This window comes from Acanthisitta chloris, unplaced genomic scaffold, assembly GCF_000695815.1.
Source record: "Acanthisitta chloris isolate BGI_N310 unplaced genomic scaffold, ASM69581v1 scaffold20521, whole genome shotgun sequence".
NCBI lineage: Eukaryota > Metazoa > Chordata > Aves > Passeriformes > Acanthisittidae > Acanthisitta > Acanthisitta chloris.
The window spans coordinates 27,398-40,685 of NW_008656790.1; positions in this window are offsets into that span (position 1 = coordinate 27,398).

Consider the following 13,288-nt stretch of genomic DNA (forward strand, 5'->3'; position numbering starts at 1 on the left):
TCATTTTACTAATATTGTGTTCTTTAAACACTGCATTTACACTGAGAACCTTTTCATTTGTAAAACTGTAAATAAGAGCTTTTGTACTAGCCTGGTATTTATTTACATTGCTTTGTAATATAAATGTTTTAGAACTGCAATCTTGTACAAAATGTTCTTGCCAGATGTTGTTTCGTTCATCTGTGTTTTCTCATGCAAGATAGATTGGAAAAGCCAATTTTTTTCAGGTTTTATCACTTATTTGTGAGGGAGAAAGCAAATTTTATCTCAAGATGTTTAGAAATTTCCAACTTTAGATTGAATACACAAATTTTTGTCCTGTATTTTTATTTATGAGATATACATTCCCAAGAACAAAAGGCTATGAAAATGGGATGTTCTAGATGAATACTAAAGTGGTTTTCCACCTATTTCCTAGAGCTGCATATTTGATTTCTGTAAAATGTCTTTTGAAGTCTTTTATTTAACTATAGGTATAGTTAACCTGTATCCTCACTTCAAGGCTAGGAGACCTTGCAAGTTACAGTTTTAGTAAATTATTTTCTTTGAATGTAGATGGAAAATTAACCTCAAGGAGTTCTTTCTTGAGTTTCTCTTGCTTACATTTAAGCCAGGAAGTTTAAATAGTTTATTCCTAATACGAGGGCAAACAACTTGGCCTTTTTTGTATGCTTATTTTGGTAGATTAATCTACCTGTTGGTGCCCTGAGAACATGAGTATTGCAAGGCAGAAATGTTAAAAGCCATCCTGTCATCTCCTGTGTCTCTCCCATGTTAACCTTCAGGCTGTAGTTGAAGCAGGTGTGTAGAAGTGTGTTTATTTGCTGTGCTTTCAGCTGAGTGGAACTGGTTGGGGTGCACAGATCTGCTCCCAGCTCTGCCAGCTGGGCCAGGAGTGTGTGAGCAGAGGAGCAGCAATTCCACAGCAGCTGCCTCTGGTCGCCCTGGTAGGACCTGTTGGACAGAGGCAGAGTGCAAAAGGCACAACTCCCTGGCCAAGCCTCATTCAGGGTTACTGAATGCACCAGCCAGTTCAGTCAGCACTATCATAGCTCTCCTGTGTATTTTGCTTCTTTTCCATCTGCAGTTTTTACCTACATATTTCAAAAATATGTAAATACAAATTATAGTTTACTTGGGGTTAAAGTGGGTAGGAGTATATTTTAGTTGTTTAATATTTCTACATGCAGAACACTGTCCCAGAAGACAATTTGTTTGCAGGGCATGTTATCATACCATGGTTTTAAATGTAGTAACTGGTCAAGATAATGAAATCCTCTTGCTGATGTGGTGGTTATGTGATTATGCTCTATGTAAAAATGTATTTGAACCTTACCCAGTTGTGTGAGGAAACTGAATACTAAGATTGCAGAATTCTTGCAGAAAGTAATATTGGCTATGAATAAAAAAAGGCTTTGATCTTTAGGTCCTTTCTCCCAGCATGTTGCCTGTTCCTTAGGTATAGTAATGCTGGAATTGGTGTTCATGCGAAATCTGTTAAGTATGTTTAAAACTTTTGTTATTGCTAAAATGCTTCATTCTGTTTGAATGATCACTTAATGTCTTGTAAAATATTGTGGTATGATAGCATTTTAAGTGGTACCACAATGCTGGTTTTGTCTGTTTGGGGATTTTTTGAGCTGTTTCTTTGCATGACATACCTTGCACTCTGAAGATGGAAGCTGTACTGATTTGATAATACTGACTGTGAGGTGAACCTTTAATCCCTTGTGCAATTAGTTCTGCTTTACTCATCTTGAAGTGTCTTTCTTTACATGTACTGTATGACATTCCATATCCATTTAATACTAAATAAATTTAATTCACTGGTTTTCTGCTAGCATGGGAGTAATTGCAGGTGTAGTGTGTTAACCCATTGGTTTAGGTGTAAGCATGCACAACACTGTAACAAACTACATCACTGGAGGTGAAATTAACTTCATTAAGTAGAAAAGCTTCTCATGTGGATGAAAATCTGTAAATACTATGGAAACTTGTAGTTTGATCTATGGCTAACTAACAGCTTTAGCTACCAGTGAAAATGTTTTAATACAAAATCCAGAAGCTTCAATTTATGCACTGGAAACTCCATTACATGGTCCAGAACTGAAACAGGAAATTCACTTACTTTTCATTTTGTAAACCAAATGTAACCTAAAGAGTCTTAACCTTTCAGGTAGCTGCATAGGCAGCAGTGTGATACATAACTGAGCAACAAAGTCCCTGCTTAGATCACTGGTAGTATTGCTATAAGTAAATCACTTTATTTCTGTAGGACCATTTATATGGTAGGAGGTTTCCAAAACAAGGATTATATAGAAGACTTCAGCAGACATGAGCACTAGAGGGCAGGAAAGCAAATGTTTGGTAAGATCAAGGTAATGCAAATCTTTAAAGTATGTTGGGAGCACAACTTCTTACAAAACTGTTCCTGAAAATTGCACCCATCTAGGTTGCTAAAAATTAACATCAACTTTCCATTCTGCATTAGTTTTTTTCCTAAATGAAGTCATTAGTATAAAAACAAGTGGTGCAACTAAGAAAATTGAAAGTGTTAGGGGTTTTTCTTAAAAAAATTTACTCATAACTTATCCTTTAGTTCTTAGAGATAAAAAAATAATTTAGCCAGACTCTTCTATCATATGTAACTGAAAAAGTTAATATCTGTACAGTGCATGTTCCAGAGGTATGTTGGCATAGTTCTGAATGGAAATGAATGTATATAAAAGAATCTCTTCTACACTCAAACACCATGCTGTACACACACACAGACATTGCTCACTCCTCATTCACCAAGAAGCTGAGAGAGTTTTGAAAGTGACTTCTCCAGCAGGCCATCATTGCCAGTGAGGGTGCTGCAGCCTAGGAGCCATTCCCCCTTCTGCAGGTCTCCTGAACTTAATATAGTAAAACAGTTTTTCTCTTGCTGGAAACAGAGCCCCATGAGTGGTTCAAGAATAGGTATAAAGGCTTGGTTTGTGCTTATCTAAAGCAGCAGTGCAGCAAAGACCTTTCATGCCTTCAGTGCCCTGGCAGTGACACTGACTGAGGTCTGCCCCTCTGTGGTTCATGGAGTTGTGCTTTTCCTGCGCCCACGGAAGTCGCGGTAGGAGGTGGAGGTTATGTCAGCGAGGGAAGTGCTGAAGTTGAGGGGGTAGAGGGAGGTGTGACCCTCTTTCTGCCCCTCCAGCAAGCATAAGCAATGGTACTTCTGAGAATACCCAGGGGTTTCTTGCCTCTCCCTGTGGCTCACTAGATCAGAAAAAGCTGCAGGCAGCAAGAAGAGAATGCAAAAGAAAAAGAAAAAGCATGTAGATGATTGGTTTGAAGCTAAAAAGTTCTGCCCTAAAGAGCAGCAAGGTTGGTAAGGGAGAGAAGATACACAGGAGGGGGGAGAGAATAAAAGAACCAGTAATAACCTGCAAAGAAAGAAATGCAAATTCCACGAGCACTGAAAAGTTATGGTAGGAATAACTAATATAATTGTTAGGAATGGCCAAGGTAATTGTGGTATATCAACTTCCCAACTTATATTTGAGTTAAAACAGCAAACGAGTATTGGTGTGTAGACATTGCAGGGACTTCACAATGGCTCCTCTTGAGAAGAACACACAAGGGAAAGGTACAGCCAATTCAAAACAGTAACATCAGACCTGTGCAAGGAAAGAATTTAGATTTAAAAACTAAAGGCAAATGTCTTATATGATGGCTCTTCCAAACTTTGTGTTTGAAGCATTGCTTAGCAGAGACAAGCTGAAAAAACCCAGCAGACAGCATAAAGTACGTCACATTACCCACCTGGATTGTGTCTAGTGGTAGGATGTACATGGGGAGGTGGGAGTGGGGGTTTTAATCCAGTTAAATTAAAAGTCTCCATCTGTAATCTTGATAAAACTGCTACATCTACAAGTATGTTTCAGCTGAGATCTTAATGGGTGGCAGAGAAGGAGATTGAGGTGGTTCCTTACATGGCACGTGATGCCATTGCAAGCACATGTGCAGTGACGCAGCCAGGGCAACACTTGCAAAGCTTTTAAGTTAGGACCATTAAGAGTTTCCAGAAGGTCATGGTAGTAGTATTTGCAAACCTTAACATTTGAAATAAATGTAAATTGTTTAAGGAGAAAAGAAGATGCAGTAGTGCCTAAGAATGTGTGCTTGAGGCTTTTTACAGTTGGAAAAGCATCTTCATGTCAGCTGATAATACTGTGTACAGATCTAGGTTGGTATGTGTGGGAAAGGATTAAGATTGGGTGGTGAAGCTAATAGAAACAGCCTGAGAAATGGACTTGAAAACAGTCACTGATTTCTGGGCTAGGGATCTATGGCTGTGTGTTGTCTAGCTGCTCTTCAAAAAGGTAACATTGTCCAGCAATGTATTTGGAAGCTTATTTCAGTACAAGAAATTTATTCAGGTGTGTGAGGCATCATAGAATAGTAGATCTGTATAGAAGTAGAACTTACTAGCCTGATAGAGAAGTGAGCAAATAAATTAAGCAAGTGGGACTTATGTTTAAATAGAACTGAAATCACGTGAGTGACTATCAAATCAGTTAATGTATATAATATTTATGACTTGCTATTTATGAGGATATTGTATCTACTAGCTTTAACTATTGAGGTAGTCAAAGTAGAAGCTGACAGCAGTTACAATAAGTATTGTTTTAATTAATGCTAGAGGGAGTTCCAAAGCAGTCCCTGAGTGTCATCTTTAGATAAAGAAATAAACCTGTATATGATGACCAATGCCTGATAGCAGTTCCCTATTAGAAAGTATTTTCCTGAAGCATTGCAAACATGCAATGAACAAACTAGATTTGGTATTAAAGGGCTTTACTTTGAGTAATAAATATTCATTGAGCACCTGTTTTCACAAAATAAAGTCTAATTCAGGATTTAGGGGAAGAACCTACTTAGCAGTAGGTTGCTAAAACCTAAAGATTTATAAATACTCAACAAACTATACAAAAAAGGGCAGTTTCACAGGTAGTCCCAGTAATAAAAAGCATGAGGTCCCTGAAGCACATAGTGTAGGTGTCATTTAATGCAAAGATTCTAAAACCAGTAATCAGGCAGTGAAATAAATCTGACTTCAAGCTAAATGGACTAATGCTAAAGCTCATTTCAAAAGATTAGGAATGTGAAAATGCACTAGAAAGTGCAAAAACATAGGTTTTTATAGAAGAAAATGTTCTCCTACTGGAACTAAAGCTCCGTGAATGGAGAACAGTTTAGCACATTGCTAGTAAGATGGATTTCCAAAGGTGCAGAACAGACCTGGAAAAAAAAATTGAGGCTGAAAAAAAAAGGAGGGAGTGTGTGTGTGGAATTGATTGAGTATCTCAGTGTGGTGGCAGATACACTCACAGAAAAAATCTGGTGTGTGGTGTACCAGGTCTGAAAGAGTCTACACAAAATTAGAATGAAAGTGTCTTGATAAGGAGACAGAAACAGAGAAAAGTGCTGCTCTTAGCTGTATCAGATTGCTGAAATAAAAAACTTACAGTGAACCTTCTATCCAACATCCTATTTACATATGCCATGCAAGCATTTTAAATATCTTTTAAAATACATTTCAATATCTTTAAAAGCCTCTTAGCATTTTTATAATCAGGCTCAAAATGCGACAGACAGAGTGGCAGAATGATGAAGCTGGTGCTAGCTCGTATCAAGCAATCCTCAATACTAGCACAGAGCAGACTAGTCCCAGGGGAGAATTCTAATGGGAATAATCCATTATGGATAGGATTGGACAAAAATAATATGGAAAGCTGCTCTTTTTATGTAATGATGTATTAGACCATATTCCAAGGCACTCCTGAAATATCACCTGCCATTAAAAGTGCACTTAGTCAATTATAAATTTGGAAACACTAATAAAAAGAACAGATGTTTATAAAATACAGAGAGAAACAATAGTTTCAGAGCTGGGCCAAATAAATGGAATATTTCAGTTAGAAGGAATATTTCACACTCACTGTAAATAGAAAGATTTATTCAGGGACATGCGTGAAAGTTGGGATAGTTTTAGTTATACCAGTACCATGTGTCAGCTGTGGGGACATAGTCCAGGAGAAATACTGAAATCATGGCAATAGTTTGCAAGAGATATGAGAACCTTGTATACATGGCAACTTTGAAAAGCCAAGGACTTGTACAAAATGGGCTGTAAACTAATGGTTGTGGGGTTGGATATGCCTCTGTCTTTGGAGGCTTCGCTCCCCATTCCCAGGCAGTGCCACCTTTTCAGCAAAGGAATTCAACAAAATGTGTGAATTAAATATTTCATATCTCCAGCTTTGGTTGTGTTTATTCTTTTGAAAAGAAGAAAGAGTAATGACATGATGTTGTACAACTGATATTATTAATCGTGTGATAGGGTGCATTGTTGTGTATTACAGATGTTTTATTGCAGTATCAATAAATAACATATTTTCCTTTTAAAAAAGGAAAAATCTTTACAAAATAGTGCTTAATATGTCTCCTTCACTGGACTGATTTTACAGTAGAGATTTTGTGGAGTTTGTTGTTCAGCATCTTAACCTACTTGAAATACTGTTACAGTAGTGGGTTTGGACTCTCTGACCTACTAGTTTTGGCATAAGGAATTTTCTCATGTCTTTAAACATATAATTCTGTTACTCTCAGAATCAGAACTGTGTTTATGCATACCCTGATTTAGCAATAGAGGTGTGTTAAGGTTGTTAAGCAAAATAGTTGACGTCTCAGACTCAGACACAAATGATTCTCCCTTGTTGCATCTAATTCTGAAGGTAGAATGTAACCAGGGTTTCCCAAGCAAATTCATTATGTCCTTTAGTTTCAAAACTTACTTTATTTACTTTTTTTTTTTTTTAGCATTTTGTCTCCTTTGACCCATCAGAATTACTTATTTGCTTAGCCGTGTCCACCTGAAAAAGAAGCCTCACTTTATTATCACTACTTCTCCCTTACACTGAGATCAGAATGGGGTTTGGCAGGTAATACTGTAGGGACAAGGCTGTGCATACATTCTGTCTCTAAAATTTACTTCCTGAACTAAACTAAGCTTGTTCACATCAGGAAGGGCTTGTGAGGAGTTCGGGAAGGCTCAAGCAGCACATAACCTGCCTCTCTTTCCTCAGCAATACTGGGGGGTCAAACAGCCCTGAGAGGCTCAGGCTCTCGTCGGAGGCTCTTTGCACCTTCTCCCCTGTTGCAGACAGCAGGGCCTTGCTGGCATTAAGGACCTCAGTTTCTTGGTTCAGCGTCTGCCCTGCACCAGACCCTCTGCCCGGCCTGAAGAAGCACTAGAAGTCTGTTTTGTGTGGCTGGAGCTTCACGATCTGAAATGTTTTGAGTGCTGTGGGTGGCATGTGACAGGAATACACACATCCCAACTGAACAGCAGTTTCCATGGGGATCCCTGTACCTGCAGATAGCAGACCTATCATTTTTAATGGTGGGAATTCCTGTTTCTCTACAGCATTCCCTATCATTTTGCTTGGTTTCTTTTTTTCAGCCCAACTCTGTAACAAAGCGATTTGAGTTCTGTGATAGTCTGATACCTGCTGAGATGCTGAAAGTCATTTCAGTTCACCTAAAAGTGAGGTTCATCCACCTTTCTCCCAGGTGACTTCACACAAAAATATCTGCTTTCAATATACACCCTGTAAAAAAAATTATCATAGAGTGGTTTGGGTTGGAAGGGACTTTTAAAGATCATCTAGTCCAAACCCTTTCAATGAGCAGGAATATCTTCAGCTACATCAGACTGCTCAGAGCCCTGTCCAATCTGAATGCTTCCAGGAATGGGTCATTTACCACCTCTCTGGGCAAACTGTGCCAGGGTTTTCACCACCCTCATTGTAAAAATTAGATTAATCCTGGCTGATACTAAAGAATTAAAAATGCAATTTTATAATTTTAAACCTTGTATTTGAGAAGGATAAAATGAGTATATAGCTCTAGAGGTCTTTTATTTGGTCTTTTATGAAAGATCTGTTTACCATTGCTTGCTCTGAAACAGGGTATTTCTCAATGTTAAATCATATAAGCAAGGTCACATCGTAATAGAAGCTGTTTGCCATTTTAAATAGTTTGAAGTAAATAAGGAGTATCAGCCTGAGAGAAAAGGAACTGTGTCCAGCTTGTATTTATAGTTTAGGATTCAAAATATTGAGGAACATACACCACTAATTGTTAAGGACAAGGTAAACTGATCTGCATGCTAATGATGTAAAATGCATGTGAAATCTATAGCTCCCTATGTGGAAAGCAGGACAACCAAGACCACCAGTTCTGCCAATCAGTCATTCACATTTCCCACTGTTTTCCTCTATTGTAGCAAAATGTGAGAAGCTGCTCTCAGGCCACACAAACAATGCTCTTTATTGGTCTTTACTGAGGCATGATCAGGCGTCTATGCTGAGACTGCCAGCCTCAAAGAGCTGCTAGTGGATGACATCTGGCAGCCTGGCTTTGCTACAGATAGATTTATGAGCTGTGAAAGATGGTCAAATTAACATCTTCTGCATTCTTGATAGGATTAGGGTTTCTGGGACATGCATCCATTTGCATATTGCCCTGACTTACCACATTAGTATTGTGTTTGTGGCTCATTTTAATAGATTGGGGGGCGTGGGGGCTTTCTCCCTTTACATCCCAGCATCTTCCAGTCACTCTCGGCAGTGACACAGCTGTGTTGGTGTAACAGACCTAGTAGAAATCATACTTCTTGCTCTGACTTCTTCCAGTTACAATCTTAATGCAACTCAAAAGCAGCAGCAGTTTGCAATAAGCCTTTTCAGTCAGGGAAGGATGCTAGGGATGAGCTCACACAGACATATGCACACACCAAGTTGAATGATAATGCACTTCTGTGAGAGTCCACAAAAGTTGTCCCTGGGAGTTAAAGAGAGATCAGACACAAACTACCTTTCCACAGCCTCAAGCAATTACTGCAGGTCTTGGAAAGCTTAATTTAATCAGTAAACCTTAGCTAAAATCTCTGTTGGTATTAAATGCCTGTTCCTGTCCCTTCACCCCCTCCCCACACAAATAAAATATAGCCTGTGCTTGTCACTAGACTGGAGATGGCTTCAGTTTGCTGTGTGTGCTGAGTGACAATGACCACAGCAGTGATGGACAAAACCTCTTCCTGGGGGACAGGGAAGGGTCTGGGCTGGAGACGTGGAGCCCCAGGCAGCACCAGGGCAAGGCTGGCATCAGGGTGGGAGAGAGGGAGTTTGTGGGGCCCCTGTGGGATGGCAGAGCTGGTGAGGCAAGAGCATGGACAGTGCTGGGAGATGCTGTACAAGAACACAGGACACCAGGAGTGATGATCATCCCTTCAAGCCCCTGGTGTGGCTCTTAGCCTTCGGGGTGGGTAGGAGCTGTAGTAGAGGATGTAAAATGAAGCTTTGATATACAACTGTAGTCCTGTCGCTGAAAGTGCCAGGCTTGTCTGTGGGCACTCACTTCAGCTCTTCTGCCATCCCTCCCTCAGCCTGACGTGACCACCTTGGGATCTGACCCAGCCCCACAATGCTTCAGCCCAGACTGACTCCCTGATCACATTTGTGATGTGGCTGCATAAACACTTGGACTGACAGAACAACATGGGCAGCAGCAATGAGGGAGAAGGACAAGGCTGTCTGTTCCAGCTGCAAGGACACCTCCTGCTGACCAGCTGACGGCGTAAGCAATGTTCCCCAGCCTGGGGGTGCCAGTGGGTTAACTGCACAGACATGTGCTGGGCAGGATTTCCAAGGTGCCTGGAAAAGAGAGGGGATCCAACAAAACACTGTTTCAAATTTATGAAGAGTGCTTAAATGTACTTACTCCTCACCTAGACTGCAATAATAAAAAAATAAATGAGCTATTTTTCTTCTGGAAATTATGATATTTCCAGCCTTATGTTCTGATTTACCTACTCCAGGTTTTTACACTCACCTCCACTCTGATTTAAAGTTAGCTGGTGCCTCCTCCCTAGAGCAAATTACTTCTGCTGCAACTAATGCATGATGGAAATATTTTCATTATCCTCATTCAGGGGTTAGCTCCAAATTTTCAACAAGAAATCTACTCTGCACTGGCACCTTAGTTTAAATAATCTGAAAGGAATTAGCACCTCTCAGAGTCCCACCACTCCAACAAATTGTGGGCAGAGGAGCTACAGAGGCAGACACGGATGTGAGCATCAGAATCTGATCTCCTTGGGCAGCAAAGAGTGTGAAGAAGGCAACATGTCTGCACAACCATGGCAGGTGAGGACCTGTGTGAAAGGCAGAGCAAGCTGTGACATTATATTGTGGTGGCATTGGGTGCATGTTCCTAATTTTGTGATGTTACTTCAGTACTAAGCTGTGTTTGCTACATAGGCACATTAGAAGGGAGAAGGCAGTGCCAGGTGATTTGGGTTCTCCCCACCATCCTGGTGCTGGCAGAAATGTCCAGCTGGAGCCTCTTGGTGTCCTAGTCATGTGTTGCCCCCATAGGTGCCCCCTGCATGTGGCTGTTCCCCACCTCAAGGCTACCTCATCTCCTAGAAATGAAAACAGGAGCTTTATCTCCCTAAGACCTTTAATAACTTCTTAAACCAAACTTTCCTGGTGCCGAGTGTGGCACCATAAAGGTCCTGGCTCAGAGACATCCACTGAAACAAACCATGATGTTACAGCTGCTGTTTGCCACGGACTAATAAAGCTTTAAAAAGCCCCCAGAAGCGATTAAGATGCTGTGGCTGTGTACGTGTGTGGTGGGGCTGTGCTGGAGGGCGTTCATTGGCCCTGTGCGGGGTGGGATGACATCAGGCCCTGCTTTCCATAGGGCCTCAGCTTGCCCCCGTGTCTGCTGAGAGCTGCAAGAGAATAGAGCCGAGGGGAGAAAACCTTCACACTACACCCTCTCGGCTCCAATGAGAACACAGGCAGCTTCAGCCAGGGATAAAAGAACTTAAAGAAAAAAAAAGAAAAAAGAAAAAAGGAGAGACTGTAGTCTTGGAGCTGCTATTAATGGGAGATGAATTGCATGAGACCATTTCATGCCAAGGGACTTTAGAGAGCAGCATCCCCAAGAGCCATTAGCTCTCAGTGAGAGTCGTGCTGAAGCCCTTTGCTGTCAGGACAGAAGCATGCATATCAATTTTATACCGTTTGTCTCTGAGCAGAAACAAAAGATCAGCTCTAAATCCTCAACATCTTGTCTCGACTAGCACAAAGTAATACTCTCTTGTGTGGCTGTCTTGTTGCTCTTTTCCCATCAAAAGAATACTAGTGACAAATTTATTCATAATTTTGAAGGTTTTTGCTCTTAATATTGAAAAAGAAGCAGCAAACACATGGAGTTGAGGCTATATTTATTCCTGTTAGTTCAAATCATGGTGACTTTGGGAGGTGCACAGTACTTGTTTTTAACCAAAAAGAAGCACAGTTGTGAAAAGTCAGATGAGACTTTCTTCCCCTGCTTTTCACTAAACTAACTCTGAGCATGATATATCTCATGTATTTTCTGGTTATAAATGCAGTCTGAAAATAAAAGAAATTACTGTAGGATCTTTTGCTCTTTTTCAGCCAAGAATTCAGACCCAATGGACATTTTGGGACCTAAGACTTTGATTTACTCATCCAAGAAAATCTGCTGAGTCCAGTAGTCAGATTAAATAGGGGCTCTGGATATAATTTGCAGAGCAAAATGCTTTGAGATCTTTTTTATTAAATTAAGAATGTGTCCTGAAGTAGATATTACATACAATTTTACATTTTGGGATTTGGATCTCTTTTATTGGACCGGATTTTATCCTATGGATTTTCTTTGTTAAACAGATATTTTAATTTCGGTAGTTTGTGAATGTTTAATAAGAAATCAGTTAATTTTGTGTTTAACCATCACACTTTCATCAAACATTTTCTTATTTTATGGCAATTTAAATAGAAAACAATGTCATGTCAGAGTCTAAAATGAATTACAACTTAATACTAAGAAGTCTTATTTTACATGGAGCAATTATTGCTAGGTTTCTTCTAACAGATTAATGATCCAACGGCTCTACAGCAGGTATAAAATGGGAGAGTGAATTGCCTGGCAATGCTGCTGTGTGTCTCAGGCAGTACCTCTACAGGCAGCACTGAGCTGCTGTTAAATGCATGTATCCATCCAGGGTACAAGAGGCAGCAGCAAAGACAGAGCTCTGAAACAGATATATTTATACATAAATATATACAATTTATATATGTATAATGTTTTATTTTCTGTCAGTGAACCAGCTCTGTGTTTCCCTGGTGTGCTGAGCCCCTATGTGCCAGCCCTCATTGTTTGTCCTTGCTTGGGAGCCTGGGGGGACCGTGGCTGCTCAGGGCACAGGGAGGTCTCCCGTGGGAAGGCTGGAGCAGCTAAAATCAGAGCCTGGTGCTCAGGCCATGCTGCTCTCCAGCAAGCAGCACTATGAGCTGAGCTCAGGCTGTGCCTTCCGCCCCTCTCACGCCCTCTCCCTCCTCCTAATGCATCATTAACCTTCTGAGGGCTTGAAACAAATTGGGCAAAATATCTGCCTTCTGAGAGGCCAGCACAGGCTGTACACACCCCACAAAGCACAGCACATACCGAGCGAGGTTAAACCCTAAAACGCTGAATTATTTCTAAAGCTGTAGATATTTTATACATGCTTGTGCTTAACAGATCCCTTCCACATAAGGAAGGAGTGTGAGGGCTGGGAGAGTTAATCTAAACTCTGTAATACTGTATGGTTAAAAGCCTCTTTCATGTAACTGTGTTCATGAACTGAGCTTGGAATTCTTAAAAATCCAGATTATTACAAAGGAAGGGATTTGGTGTTTGGCAAATTGACAAAGCCTGCCATTCACTCACCTCGTGTGCTGTTTGGCTTTACAGTGAGCCTCAGACAGGGCTCAGGGCACAAGGGAGAGCCTGAAATATGTCAGAGGCAATTAAAGAGAAGTTCCCAAAGATTTCAGGTTCTGTTATCCAACCACCTCCCACTTGAGTAGTTGCTGCTTTTGTTGTTGTTGTTTGGGGTTTTGTTGTTGGGCTCTTTGTGCCTCTGCCTTACCCTTATCTGTTAATAGCCTGATGGCTTTTAAATTGCATCACAGATCTCCAAAAACACAGCATCCTTTTGTAAGCTCCCCCAGCACAGGCTGGTCACAAACGCAGGGAGAAAATATCAATGTCGAATGATCAGATGTGGAAACATTAAATATGCAAACACAGGCAGGTACAGCCGGTAGAGCTGAGGGTGGAACTGAGACTGCCTGACCAGACTTCACTTGTTGAACCTGTGAACTTAGAG